The sequence below is a fragment of the Zalophus californianus genome, chromosome 5, assembly GCF_009762305.2.
Source record: "Zalophus californianus isolate mZalCal1 chromosome 5, mZalCal1.pri.v2, whole genome shotgun sequence".
In the NCBI taxonomy this organism is placed as follows: domain Eukaryota; kingdom Metazoa; phylum Chordata; class Mammalia; order Carnivora; family Otariidae; genus Zalophus; species Zalophus californianus.
Window position 1 is genome coordinate 1,730,570 of NC_045599.1, and position 15,818 is coordinate 1,746,387.

General features: G+C 40.2%; 1 long non-coding RNA gene across 1 annotated transcript in view; it reads left to right on the forward strand.

Moving 5' to 3' along the window:
* The window catches only part of LOC118356984, a 56,300-nt gene extending 43,615 nt beyond the window's left edge, over positions 1–12,685 (forward strand). The window contains exons 4-5 of the long non-coding RNA XR_004820071.1: positions 8,788–8,959; positions 12,495–12,685. This is a non-coding gene — a long non-coding RNA (uncharacterized LOC118356984). The remainder of the gene's footprint in view (positions 1–8,787; positions 8,960–12,494) is intronic.
* Positions 12,686–15,818: the final 3,133 nt, after the last annotated feature.

A 15,818-nucleotide genomic window follows, 5' to 3' on the forward strand; every position in this document is an offset into this window, starting at 1 on the left:
TGGGTTATTTTTAACCCTGCAATCTCGAGTTTTCTCAGAGATCTAGGAGTCTGAGCGAACATGCACCAGTGGTCGTTGTGGCGTTCTGTTTCCCACAGAGAAAACCTTTAAACTCATTTAAACATGTTCTATACCCCAAGATATGGTCTATCTTGGTAAATGATCTATTGCATATGAAAAGAATATGCATTCTGCTGTTTTTGGATGGGGTTTTCTAAAATGTAAATTAGTTGAAGTTTGTTAATAGGATTGTTCAAGTCTTTCACGTCCTTGTTTATTTTCTGTCTAGTCTCTCAATCATTGAAAGGTTTTTAAATTTCTGACTATAATTGTGCATTTGTCTACTCCTTGATGTCCCATCAGTTTGTGTTTCTTGTATTTTGAATTTCTGCTAGCTGTATAAATGTTCTGGATTGTTTTGCCTCATGATACTCTGAGTTTTTATCATTATGAAATACATTCTTCATCCCTACTAACAGTAACTGTCTTAAATCTACTTTGTTTGCTATCAATAACCATTCCAGCTTTTATATAATTAATATCAGCATGAAATATCTTTTCCCATTTGTTACTTTTTACCTATTTGTGTCTTTATATTTCAACTGTGTTTCTTGTAAGCAGTATATTATTGAGTTTTGCTTTTATTCAATATGCTCATCTGTGCCTTACAATTAGAGTGCTCAGACCATTTACATTTAATGCCATCAATGATGTGGTTAAGTTAGAGTCTATCACATTACTGTTTTTTTCTATATGGTCCATCTGTTCTTTTTCGCTTTTTCCTCTTTTTCTACCTTCTTTTCAATTGAATAAAATAAGTATATTTTTGCTGGGTATAGAATACTAGATGGGCAATTTTTTCCCCTCACTACTTGAAAATAGGTTGCTCCACTATTTTCTCACTTGTATTGTGTCAGATGAGAAATCTACGGTTATCTTTATCTTGTTTCCTCTGTTTGTAATATGTATGAGGTAAGCAAAAAAAAAAACGCAAAAAAATCAGCCATACCTGATTTAAATGATGAGATTTGGGACTTTTGAGCTAATGAGATTTAGATGAAATTCTTTACTTTGTGTTGATGCTGTAACTGGAGATTTGAGATGGGATGAATGTATTTTACATGTGGGACAGATATACTTGGGGGACAGAAAAATGGACTACGGTCAGCAGAAAAAATGGTTCTCAGAAATACTCATGTTCTAATTCATGAAACCTATGAATATGTTAGGTTAGATGCAAAAGGTAATTAAATTTGCAGATAGAGTAAAGGTTGTTAATCAGATGACCTTAAAATAGGGAAATTATCCTGCATTATCTGTGTAAGTTTAATCTAACCACAAGGGTTTTTAAAAGTGGAAGAGAGAGGCAGAATACAGTGAGAAAAAGAAATGTAACTATGGAAGAAAGATCACAGAGATGCTTAGTGCTGGGTTTGGAGATGGAGGAAGGGGCCATAAGCCAAGGAACATGAGTGGCCTCTAGACACTGAAAGAGACAAGGAAGCCAGTTCTTTCCTATAACTTCCAGAAAGGAAGGAATGCAGCCCTTGGTGATACCTTGTTTTTAGCCCAGTCAGACCCATGTCAGACTTCTGACCTACAAAACTCTAGGATAATAAATTTGGGTTGCTTTAAGCTCCTCAGGTAATTTGTTAGCCGCTATAGGAAATTAATACGATGTCTTTTTTCTTCTCTGGCTGACTTGAAGCTTTTTTTTTAATCACTGGTTTTGAAAGATGACATCTTTACATGCCATACACATACTCCCATCTTTTCCCCAGAAAAGGCACTAATAGAAAATGTAATTTAAAAAACTGTGCCAATAAAGAAAAAAGCAATAGCTGAGAAAAAGAGGAGAAAGTTTAACAATGCATAGTTGGGTCAATTATACAGAACACTTGCCCTTGAAGGTAGACCTTTCGAAGACATTGCTCATTTTTTAGTTAACTATAGGCAATATCAACATTTTTAGAATAATTATACATTATTATCAAGGTCCTAAGCTCTCAAAATAAAGGAAGAAAATTAGTATATATTAAAGCTGCTCCATGGGGGAACAGTATTCACAAAACAATAATATAAATGTTTCCTTATATGCCACTGAAGGACATAATGTAGGCTATTTTATCTTAAACTGGCCTAATAAATTCATTTCAAGAATAATGTGGGGCACCTGGGTGGCTTAGTTGGTTAAGTGTCTGCCTTCCGCTCACGTCATGGGATCCCAGGATCCTGGGATGGAGCCCTGCACTGGGCTCCCTGCTCAGCCAGGAGTCTGCTTCTCCCTCTCCCTCTGCCCCTCCCCCAGCTCATGCTCTCTCTCTCTCTGTCTCTCTCTATCAAATAAATAAACAAATCTTAAAAAAAAATAAAGGTGAGACCCATACCTTTAAAAAAAAAAGAATGCTTTAATGATGCTATTAACCCAACTAAATTCTATATTCTATCAGGATTATAGAATTAGATTGTGTTTTTTAAAGCTCCTTTCTTCTGAGAAACTCAGGCTGCTTTTATAGATAATGACATTAAATGTCACAGTGGTCCCAAGAGTTTCATCAAGAGGCAATCAGAATTCCCAAATAAATCCAATTCCCCACCCCACCCCCAAATGCTAACATTGGGGAATCAGGCAAACTTTTTGTTTTCTAACTAAAGAAACTCTGAAGATATTTTTAAGTAAGTAAGGGCTAAGGGTTAAGAGAGGGCATTCAGCTGTGTAGGTACAAAACAACTGAATTTTGGCAAAGCAAGTTCCTAATTTTCAGATGATTTAAGATAAACTATGCCTATGGGAAGAAAAAAAACCTTTTAAACTTTTAAAAAAATTACACAAGTCATATGTGTTCATTTTCAAAAAATCAACCCATAATCCCACTGCCCAGGACAACCTCTATTAACATAGTGGCATACCTCTGTTGACCTGGATGTTTTCTATTTGCCCCTCCAGATCCCCTCTCAATCCTGCCACCCTGCTCTGTGCCTTAGGAGACAATCCCTTTGCAGCCTGATTTGTGCTTGAGCTCAGTGAATGAAGAACACTGGTTAAGAGTAGGGGGTGGAAGGAGAGGCCAAGACACTCACTCCCTAGCACCCACACTGTACAGTTGCTGTGGGAAGGCTACACGCCTTTAGAAAAAGTCATCAATCCTGTCAAAAGGTGTTTCCACATAGCTCTCCCTGCCTCACAGCCCCTTCCTCCAGCCCCTTCAGGCAGACCTGCAGGTGGTAAGAACCCATCCTCCACACCCTCACCAGCTCCAGGTTCTATACCATACCTTGTTGTTTCTCTATAGCCTGCCTACACCTTGTGAATAATCCTGATATTGAACTCTCTCACATTACTCAAGTTGAGTGTGCCATCTGTATCCTGCTGCTACCTTGACTAAAACCCCTTTCCAGGTTTTTAAATGGAAACTATGTATATTATAATTACATATATACATTTACACACACACATTCTTGTTTTTAGATAATACGCCAGCTATTATATAGCTATATTACAATCTATACAAATCACTACGATTCAAAATTTTCAGTTTCCATTTTCTACTCAAAACAGTAATGCAGTAAATACGTATATACATGTATCTTTGCCCTCTTGTCTATATTACTGCCACAGGATACTTTCTTGGCAGCAGTATTTCTGGGACATATAAATACGCACATATGTAAGGCTTTTGATGTTGCCAAATGGCTTTTCATGCAGGCCATAATGATATTCACTTCTGCATGCAGTGTACAAGAATGCCCGGATGCCCACTGTCCCACCCACTCACTAACATTCTACCAAACATCTTTGCAGAAGGAAAATTCACCTCTTCAGTTCTGTTGTACACACACCACCTCATACTCTGCACTCAAGTCATACCCAAAGCCACCAAGTTGATAGATGGATAACAATTTAAACATCATCTCTTAATTCCAATTTCAGAAACCATAAAATAGAGCTTTTTGGTATCTCCTCCCTTTCCCACGTTGCCACAGTAAGTAGTCCTTTAACCTATAAAATGTGTAAAATTTTCCACTAATTTGTTAGAAGTGGAAAAACCATACGTTTAAGTCCTAAACCAAAAAACTAGGGCAAATTTAATGAAGTCCCTAAGTTTCTTTTACAGAGTCTAAAGGAAAATAATCACACATTAAAATTTAAGCCATTCCCATAAAAATGAATTGAACCCCAAGGTTGTGGAAGACATCAGAGTCCACTGTTATGAGAGGTACGAGCATGGGTGAAATGTGTCCTTCCCCCACAGCAGCTGTCTAACACAGGAACAGGAAGAGGCCGGACAACATTAAAGGTGGCTTAAGAGTGGAACTGAAAAAAATCTAAGAATGGGTTCTCTGAGGAGGAAAAACAAAAAAACCTCTAGCTAATCAAGAAAAAAGAGCAAATACATACATGTCAACGTCTAGTGCGTTGGGGTCCCTGGGTAAGGGTTGCGAAAGAACCAGGACACAGGGGATGCAGAGCAAAGGCAGCACTTGCAACTGCATGCTGCTGTTTATTTCCCACGCGGTTATATACTTGTAGCAATCAGATAAGCATAACAATATGTACCTTCACACATAATGGGATTAAACTAACATCCTTGAAGAAAGATACACAAGATTTATCAAGAACAGCATGTATTCTGTTTATGTTTGCAGAGTTAAAGAATTCTCCCAGCCACCCTTCTTCAAGGAACAGTTCTTTCTAAAGTTAATTTTAAACGTGATAAGAACTCAACATAAGGTTCATTACTCTTTTGAATAACCTTAGTCCATGACCCATAATGCTCCCCTGTCGGCCGAATACGTTCCCACGCTTCCAAACTAATCTCCCGTAGTTGTTCATGAATTTCTTCAGGGGTATTAACTTGAGCAGCAATATCAGAATATTGGCCTATCCCTGCCAACATTTGATAAGTTATAACCTGTATACGAGGGTTAGGACTTAATGCATTCTGGCGAGCCCGATCCATACAAAGCTCAGAAAACCACATCTGCCACTGCAGATATTCGGGCTCTTTCAGGAGGGCTCTACAGACATACAGAAAGTAAGGAATGAAATAAGGCTATAATGATAGATCTGGAAGATTTTTTTCTTTACAAAATACTGTCTACAACTTCATGCTAAAACTTTAAAAATATATATGAAATATATAATTTCCGGGACGCCTGGGTGGCTCAGTTGGTTAGGTGACTGCCTTCGGCTCAGGTCATGATCCTGGAGTCCCGGGATAGAGTCCTGCATCAGGCTCCCTGCTCAGCGGGGAGTCTGCTTCTCCCTCTGGCCCTCCCCCCTCATGTGCTCTCTCTCTCTCTCTCAAATAAATAAATAAAATTTTAAAAATATATAATTTTCTCAGAAAATAAAAATGACAAGCATTATTTGATCAGATGAATATCTAGGGAAGAAGCGGAAAATGTTGTCAAAGAAGGCAGAACAGACTATATACATTAAGAAGACAGCTTTAAATTCCATTGTCCCATTGTCCTTTTGACCCTGGGTAACACCAACTCCCCACCTCCTCCAACTGTCCCATGAGCTTTGCTGGAGAAAAATCACAGTCAAGTAGATGGAAGCTACTATAGTTTTATGGTCATCAACCTCAAATGGGCTCTCAGCACTGAAAAGAAACTACAGAATTATGTTTTTCTAGTTGTCTTAACTTTTCTATTCTCCACATCTCTGTAACATAGATAAAAATCTTCTCTATTCTTCTCAAACTTCTGAATTCTGCCACACACACATCCCTCCCCACTCAGCCCTGCAGAATCACTCAGCAGGCAATCTGAGGCAATCAGACTTCTGTTTTCATAGAGAAACAAAAGTCATCAAAAGGACCCCCTCAAATTCCTGCCACCAGAACAATAACACAAATCTATCTATGTATGAATCTTCGTTTCTTCCCTCCTGTTTCAGAGGAAGAAGTGGCCTACCTCTTATGACTTCTCAAGTGCCTTACTCTATCCTGTATCTTCAAACTGCCTCACTCCGCTGGCTCCTTCCCATCAGTCTTCCAATACTTCCCCTCCTACGTGCTCCCTTCCTTTCTGCTCCCCTTCATTTCACAACCCACCACATTCTGGCTATTTGTCCCAACAAACTTCCCCTTGTCAAACTCATCACTGACCTCCATGTTGTTGAAACCAGTTGACACTTTTCAGTTCTTCACCTGCTTGTACCCTGGGCAGTATTTGATACTGCTGTCCTCACCTTTTCACCTTCTCCCTAATTAACAGGATTTTTATTATTTCTACTTAGCTCATATCTCTACGGATTGAATTTCCAATTTGTAATACAATTTGTAATGATCTATTGGTGCACTTATTTAATCAGCACAAGGTAAAAAAGTTCAAATCCTGCCAAAGTCAGTCTCCTTCCCACCCCTGCACCCCAGTCCCCCAATTTCCTTACCCAGAGGCATGTCTGTAAGCACTGTGTGAGCCTGGAGCTGCAGAGCACCATCTTTCCCACCATAAAAAATTCTGCTTGCGATTCAATAAATTATCTGAATCTTGGTTTGTGTAGACTTGCAATCTACATGCAATTTTAACTAAATCGATAGCTTTTACATTTTCATTTGTGTACATAAGCTCTCCCCACCCTTTTTTCAACATCCATTAGTTAACTGATCTTTGTAAACTGGCATTGAAACATTACAACAATGTTTTGTTGTACCAATTTTATAAACTTTTACAGTGCAATACGTGTTGTTTTTCCGAGACAAACCAAACTATTTCAAGGTTCTTGCTGCCTGCTTTAGCAGCATTTGATGGGAGGATCTTTTACATACATTTGTAATAGATGAAAAATAAACCAGATTGCAAATCCTTTTTTTTTTTAAGCTTAAACCATGCACCAAGTCTCTGGTCCAAATTGTGTAGGATAAGTTAAACTTAAATTGCATTCTATTAACCAATATGAATGTATTTCTGTAAGCATAGTTATGTTGAAATAAAGTTTTAAAAAGCAAAAAAAAAAAAAAATTCTGCTTGCCCAAGAGTGAAGCTGAACAGAAGGAACCAGAGAGGAAGGTTCCTGATGAACTGTTTTGAGTATATGGGTCTAATTAACTTTAATTAATCTCTAGACTTTTCTAGTAATAAAGAATAAGTTTCCTTTTTTTGAAAAGCTAGCTTGAATTGTGTTTCTGTTAATTTGCAGCTGAAGCAGTCCTATATATAATTCTGAGGGAGCAGGTTCTAGAAATTTCTAGAACACAAAATTGACAGGGTTTCATAATCAATTGTATGTGGAAAGTCAAATTTTCCAAGTGTAAACATAGGCCTGGAGAGAGTTGGATAGGGTCATAAGTTCAAGTGTGACAAAAAGGAGTTCACATTTCACAAAGTTGCCATATGTGATTATGTGAGGAAGGGTGAAGAGCAGAAACACTTTAAGTGACCCAAAGCTAGTCACTGAGGTGGATGTTCAAAAATAAGCCAAAGCCTAGCAATCAGACAGTAAAGATTCCACAAACTCTTGGCCTTGAGTAAGACTCAGGTTGGGAAACAGATCAGTTTAGCCAAGGGAATCTGAGATACCAACTGCCAAGAAAAATTCAAGGTTCTAGAAATAAACAGATCAAAGTTACACCGCATAGGTGTAGGAATAACCAGATCTTGATAAGCAAGACAAGTAAATACCCATGTGAAATAGAAAAAAGGAAAGAAAGTGGGTTAGGTGGAACAAGACTAGCACTCGCAACAAAAGCCTTAAAATTACCTCGGAAGAACAAGGACAGTTTGTTCTCTGGCTTCTTTTGCAGTTACTACTGAAAGAAGGTAGCTCTGGGTACAAAAGACAGTATAAAAAATAGTTGTCACTAATATTAGGTGACTGTGATATAATCGATATTAGGAAGGCTGGGAGAAGGGTAGGAAAACTGGATATACTGAGGTATTCTTATAGAAAAGGTTAAATGAATAGAAAGCATAGAGAGATCACAGAAAAAAGATCATGCATATTCTGAAAAATAAAGCAAAGATAAAGCAGAAAAAGACAGGGAAGTTCAAATGACTGTGGGCAAAAGCCCACAATCCAGTTGAACGTTGACACTGTTTTCCTTTGGGGAACGCAAAGAGGAAGTCAAGTAAAAATACTGACATTAGGGGTCTAAGACGTTATCCTCAGCTGGGATGTCTTTTTATATTAAAAGTGGGTAATTCTGATCTTGTAATAATTCATTGCACTGGTGGGGTAGGATTTCTGCACATCCTGTGTGAAGAATGGATCCCGGTTCAATTTTGGCTCTGTGCTAATTCAAACATACTTTCCATTCTGTGCACCACTCAGGATGAACCTGAAGGCTTTACCTGAAATTACAGAAAGCTGTCTGTACTGTATTGGCTGAGTTCCCCCAAACTGACCAGTCATTCATAAGGGGCAGCACAATTCAAGGCCAAGGAATGTAGGAACTGTCTGTCATTCCCTGTGTTTACTTAGACAATAGAGCCCATGTTAAACTTGTAAATTAGAAAACATTTTATCAGAGTTTGGGGATAGAATTCAGTGGTGGAAGAGGTTTTTGCTGAGTAGGAGGTTCCTAAAAATACCTTAGGAACCAGAGCAAGACTGCTTGCTCATGACCCTCCAGACTCTCTCATGCACTTCTCTCAATTCATCCGAGTAAGTATAAAAACAACTAGAAGTAACATGGACAATTCAAAGAGCTAGTTTATTTCTATTTGTTGGACAAATGGATAAAGATCAACATGTTCTCTCCTGCAACTAAAATATTCAAACCATAAGGACAAAAAGCAGAAAGCTACATCATAAAAAATCATTTTCCTTTCATGTAGTGAAGCGGGCAGCCCTGGGGACTTCCACTTCCAGGAAGATGGAGCAGGCATAATTTTCCCTATTTCTTCCACTAAGACTGAAAACATGTAAAACAAACCTAAGAAGACTCTGTAAGGTGGAAAAGACACGCAGACTGGCTAAAGGACTTAGAATCTGAGGAACAACATGATGGTGAGTTCCCTGGGGTTTTGTTTTTGTTTTATTTGTCTCATATAATCTCAGACTTGGAGCTGAAAAAGCCGAGACAACCTGCTTTTGCCCCCGTCAGTGGGTGCAGACCAAAAAAGCCCCCCCAATAACCTGCCCTCCACAGCCAAAGTTCCAGGAAAGAGACAGTCTAGCAAGACAGAAAACTTCTAGCCGAATACCACAGAAAAAGCTGTGGTCCCACCACAGAGATTTATGCTGAGTTAAAAAAGCCAAGCCAAAAAACTACATACTGTATGATTCATTATATAACATTTTTTAAAAGATATTTATTTATTTATTTATTTATTTATTTATTTATTTATTTAAGGGAGAGAGAATGAGTAGAGGGGAAGGGCAGAGGGACAGAGAGAGAGAGAGAAGCAGACTCCCTGCGGAGTAGGAAGCCCAATGCAGGAACTCGATCCCGGGACCTGGAGATCATGACCTGAGCCGAAGGCAGACGCTCAACGGACTGAGCCACCCAGGCGCCCCTATAACATTTTTGAAATGATAGCTCACTCACAAGTTTGACAGGGTGCCCTATTATCAGAATGTCTTAGTTCCTCACCATGTGGACCCCTCCATTGGACTGCTTGGGTGTCTTCATGCGTGACCCAGGAGCCAGCTTCTCCCAGAGTGATCCAAGAGACAGCAAGGCAGAAACTACAATGTCCTTCATGACCAAGCCTCAGAAGTCACACACCATCATTTAGATAATACCCAACTGGCTGCACAGCTCAATCATACTGAGTGTGAGAGAGGACTACGCAAGGATGTGAATACCAGCAGTTGAGAACACTGGAATCTATCTTGGAAACTGGCTACCACAGTAGAATAGAAAATATCAGAGTGCAAAACAAGGATCCTTAGCAAGAAATGTGCGCATTTCAACAACCACTGCAGCCAACTACTATCAGTGGTCTGAGAGACACAGTAGAGCATACATGATTAATACACACATTACCTAAGAAAGAGTCATTCAATCTTTTTTTTTGTTGGCATCTTTCTTGATTTTTGGAATCTGATGATCAATATGATCACTGAGAATTAATGTTGAATGTTCTGCAGTTTAAGTTTATATTAACATAATTCACAGTTGGTTATGAAGAGAACTAAGAAAAGCATTTTTCTGCTGCTGTTAGCAAAAAAGTATTAGGATTTTCGAGACTTTTAAATATCTCATTACAAACTTCCAGCGTGCTTGCTAGAAGGGATATTAGGAAATGGGACATTTTTCTAGTATAATCATTGTAACACTGTAACAGAACTGGTACTAATTTTTCTATAAAAGGATGGTTTTATTATTGGAAGAAAACAATTAGAAAGTAAAAAAATTATAGAGCAAAAACTACAGAGCTGTGTTCAAGTTCAAGTGCTGGATCTAGAGACTTAAATAGTAATAATATTAAGGGGTGCCTGGGTGGCTCAGTAGGTTGAGCATCTGACTCCTGATTTCGGCTCAGTCATGATCCTGGGGTCCTGGGATCCAGGCCCGAGTCAAGTTCCATGCTCAGTGTGGAGTCTGAGATTCTCCCTCTCCCTCTCCCTCCACCCCTCCCCCCACTCACAGGCACACACTTTCTTTTAAATAAATAAATCTTTAAAAAAAACAGAACAGCATTCACTGCAACAAGTAATCTTAGACTTTATTAAACTACTTCATTTTTTTTTTTTAAGTAATGTCTGCAGCCAATGTGGGGCTTGAACTCAACCCGGAGCTCAAGAGCCTCATGCTCCACCGACTGAGCTGGCCTGGCGCCCCTAAGCTACTTGTTTTTTTAAGATGTTTATTTTTTTTTAAGATTTTATTTATTTATGGGCGCCTGGGTGGCTCAGTTGGTTGAGCGACTGCCTTCGGCTCAGGTCATGATCCTGCGGAGTCCCGGGATAGAGTCCCGCGTCGGGCTCCCTGCTCGGCGGGGAGTCTGCTTCTCCCTCTGACCCTCTTCCCTCTCGTACTTTCTATCTCTCATTCTCTCTCTCTCTCAAATGGATGAATAAAATCTTTTTAAAAAAATGTTAAAAAAAAGATTTTATTTATTTATTTAAGAGAAAGAGAGAGAGCACAAGCAGGGGGAGCAGCAGAGAAAGACGGAGAAGCAGGCTCCCTGAGACCAACATGGAGCTCGATCCTGACGAAGGCACACGCTTTAACCGATTGAGCCACCCAGGCGCCCCTTAAACTACTCAACAACAACAAAAAAAGATTTTATTTATTTATTTGAGAGAGAGAGAGAGAGAGCAAGCACAAGCAGGGGGAGCGGCAGGCAGAGGGAGAAGCAGGCTACCGGCTGAGCAAGGAGCTGGATGCGGGACTCGATCACTGGGATCATGACCTGAGCCCAAGGCAGACCCTTAACCTACTAAAGCCATCCAGGCACCCCTAAACTATTTTTAAATAAAGAAAAACTTATGTGCCAGACCTAGTAATAAATGTTTTCTTAAATATTTTAACAAATCTGCAAAATCCAAATAAACATTTCAATTTCTAATATACGTACAAATGAAAGGTTTAAAACTCCCAAATTCAAAAATTCTGGAAACAATTCAAATATTATCAAAGAAGGAAAAAATAGATACAGTTACCTGCCTGTGATGATTCATTTTATGTACCAAAGGGTGCCCAGATTAAACATTATTCCTGGGTGTGTCTGTGAGGCTTTTTCCAGATGAGATGAGCATTCGAACTGGTGGACTCGGAAAAGTAGGTTGCCCTCTCCAGTGTGTGGGGGCATCATCCAATCCTTTGAGGGTGTAAATAGAACAAAACGAGGAAGGAAAGAGGAATTCGTCCCTTCTTACTTCCTGTCCACCTGCTGAGTTGGAATATAGTCTTCTCTCGTCCTTGTTATGGTCTTTATGCCACCTGCTCCCCGGCTTCTCAGGGCCTTTGCATTTAGCGTGGGGTTGAGACAGTGAGGGACTACTGGAACAAACCCCAGGTGAAAAACACTAATGTAGCCAGTGGACTTCTGTTTCCTGTTACCGTTAATCCGCTTGTCCCACAGAGCAAGAGCGCCATGCAGGCTATATATAAGGGGGAACCTAGCTCCAAAAAGCACCAATGAGCTGCCTGAATTGCCTGCCAATACCAACCAATCAGGATAGGTCCTTCCAACCAATCAAGACCAAGCCCTTCCAACCAATTAGAATGAGGCCCTTCGAACCAATCAGGAGGAAGCACTTCCCCCGCCCACCCCCGGCTTTTCCCTCGTTAGCACATTGGACCGTGAAGTGAATTTTTCCACGTATAGGCAGGGTCTTGGCGTTGTTGCAGGAAGGTACCTAAATTGCTTCGTGTTGGGCGCCTGGGTGGCTCAGATGGTTAAGCGTCTGCCTTCGGCTCAGGTCATGATCCCAGGGTCCTGGGATCGAGTCCCGCATCAGGCTCCCTGCTCCTTGGGAGCCTGCTTCTCCCTCTGCCTCTCTCTCTCTGTCTCTCATGAATAAATAAATAAAATCTTTAAAAAAAATAAATAAATAAATTGCTTCGTGTTGATTTTCTGTCTCCGTTTAGGTCATGCTGGAGCCCCAGTAAAGTCTTGCATGTCCCTTTGACTTTTGGGTCCAGCCTGGTAGTTTCTATTGTTGTGGGGTCCAAGAACCCGTCTCCGGTGACAGGATTCCACCATCAGTTTTCCTGGATTTCCAGTTTGCAGATGGTTGGACTTCTCAGCTTCCATAATCAAGTGAGCCAATTCCATATAATAAAACTCTTCCTATATAAATCCTGTTGGTTTTCTTTCTCTGGAGAACTTTGACAGTCATATCAAAATATGTTCAAAAGAGAAAAATCATAGTGTAAAAAAAATCTTCTAGAAATGTGGAATATTGTGTGTTCAATTATTTATATAAATCAACCAATAGATTTAAACTATACCTTTACTTTTATAAAATCTTACAGGAGTGCAGAAAATTTAGAAACTTTCGTCTTTAAGATGTCTGCTATAGATTTTGTTCATAGTAACAAATAGAGCAGATATATGACTTGAAAATTAAGATTCAGAAGAATTTATCGGTAAATTATAAGTAAACTAAAGGTAATACTGTAGCCTGGGTGAAATGCCAGAGTAATGACATCCTTAAAAACGTAAGGGAGGGGCGCCTGGGTGGCTCAGTCCTTACGCGTCTGTCTTCGGCTCAGGTCCTGATCCCAGGGTCCTGGGATCTGAGCCCCGAATTAGGCTCCCTGCTCGGTGAGCCTGCTTCTCCCTCTCTGCCTGCGGCTCTCCCTGCCTGTGTGCGCTCTCTCTTTCTTTCAGACAAATAAAATCTTCGAAAAAAAAGATTCCCTCTCCTCCCCCTTCCCCCACACAGGCCCCTTCCCGCTCGCTCGCGATCTCTAAAAAAAAAAGTAAAGGAGGTAGGGCGGGGGTCCTCATCTTATCTCTTTAACGTACAGGGCCAGTATCCGCAGAACTCATACTGATCGTGGCAGAACAGTCGGCTGTTCTAAAACCGAACCAAGTGATAGCCCCCAGCCGCCGCTGCTGTGTTGTGATTTTGAGATGTGTGTTATGTTTAACGGAACAGACTGACAAGCTCCGGCATGTAGTATGCAGCCATTAATCTCGCGAATGTAGTCTTTTAAACCCTTACCAGGAAAAAAGATCGGAAGCAATTTACAGTCGCTTGCCCCAGACATCAAATCGCATTCATGGTCTTGTCCCAGGGTTATACTGGTTAAATTAATTCTCCTGCTCTGTTACAATATAGGCCAAAGGAATTTTGATTGCCTGGACATTTCACAAAATACTGTGCCGGTCAGTTGTATTGAGGCATCTTATTAATCAACCCAGGGGGTTGGGGGTGGGGTGGGGGGAAGGGGCAAGGACTCTAAATGCTCTGGTAAGAAACATGGGCATTAGAAAGTGGAAGAAGACCCTGCAGTGATTGGAGGACCTGCCCCGTTAATGAAGTTACCGTACTGAGACTGGTTGGGGGTCATGCTGAGGTGTACTAGCTAAGGTAAAGAACACCTCACTGAACCTTGCATCTTCTACTAAGAAAGGCGCAATTTGTGGTAGCCATCTTCAGATTTTGGAGACTGTGTACACATTTGGGAAACCAGCCCATTGTTCAGATGACTCCAAATGCGGCGAGTTAAGAGTAAGAGAGGGGTCTGCCGCAGACTGAGTCTGTGCTACAAGCAACCCTGGTGTATAGGTTACAATCCAGCAAATACTGTGCGCTAGATGTGTGTGTGGTAGACGAGGATGCTTTGCTGTCTCTCCCAAGTCTCAAATAGGAGAGTTGGACTGCAGACCTCCAGTGTTCTGGAACAACAGCAGAAAATTCCAACATCATTTGAAAAGTAGCTTCTGACTTGCTGTTGGGCCTTTGTAGAGACTGAGCCCCTGACCAGGGGACAGGAAGTGACTATGTGGCCAGAGCTAGTCAGTGAGAGTTGCATACAGTAATAAGTAAATTGGGGCAAGGGAGACAGAAAGGGCTGCACAGATCCAGAGGTCAGAGAGAAAGAACACAAACATGTTGCCCATTTGCCTGCCTTTGTTGCACCAACACCTCTCCCTCAGCTCACGGCTGTGGCCTAGTAAGTGTTCCCTACAGCTACTGACAGGAAGAAAAAACTGAGGCCTGGTTCATAGGTAAGATGGTCGAGTATGTCGGTGCAAGCTAAAAATCCACCTGGAAATAATTTTTTAGAATCATTTTATCATAAAAGTGAAGACATAAAAATCACATAAAACAAATGTATAACCCCAGAAATTATCAGAAGGCAAACATCACCCTAGTCAAGAAGTAGATTGTTGCTAACAGCTCCAGAAGCTGCTTCCAGGTGTTCCAGCCTAGTCACAACCCTTCTGCTCACATGAATAACCACCATCTGGCTTTTATGACAATCGCTTCCTTGCTTTGTAAAAATGGTTTTGTCACCCAAACATGGATCCCATCACACTATCAGTTAGTCTTGGTTTAAAAAATTTATACATCTTCTTAAGTATCTCCTCCTCTATAAGTTCTTCTGTCCCCTCATGTCCTTTCAGTTTTTCAGTCGAGGAACCTGGGCCATTTGCCCTGTAGAGTTTCCCACAGACTGGATTTTCCTGATTGCATATTCTTAATACAACCCAAGATTTTCTTTCGTCCTCTTGAATTTTCTGCAAATTGTGAGCTGGATCCAGAGACTGGATCAGACTCAAGTTCAGAACTTATAAGAGGCATGTAATTCTGATTATCTCTTTATTCTGTGAATTTAGCAGCCATTGATGTTTTGTGCTTCTAGCCATTCATTAGAAATTGCCAAATGGTGATATGCAAATTCTGTCATTTTATTTGTTGGATTACCTTTATAGTAATACACATACCCTCATCTACTCTTTTATCACCAATCCTATATGCAATTCATATAGGAAAGATGTTGGGATTCCTTTCCTTTATCCATCAGTTTTCAAGATAACAAATGGTTTCTTTATCATTTCCAAAAGTTACACACACACACAATCATTATGAACTTTGCAATTTAAATATTTTGATGGGCTTCAGTCTGTTGTAATTGTTATCATTGAGCTCCAGTTGTCCCATGTTTGACTACTAGGAGCCCTTTAAAGCTGTTCCCTGAATCATGGACATGACTCTAGTAGGATTTAATAGTTTTCTTTCTATCTGGTAATATACGATATTCTAGGCTTGTTTTGTTCATTTCTTGCCCAACTCCTAGATTTGACCATTTCTCTAAGAAGCTCTGGTTTCTTTTAATGAAAATAGTAGTAAGAATTGTATATTGTACCACAATCTGGGCACAAAGGATGCTTATTGTTACTAGGCTGAGCACTATTTTTAGGCCTATTCGGCAGACAGAACTAAGAAATCTATGTAA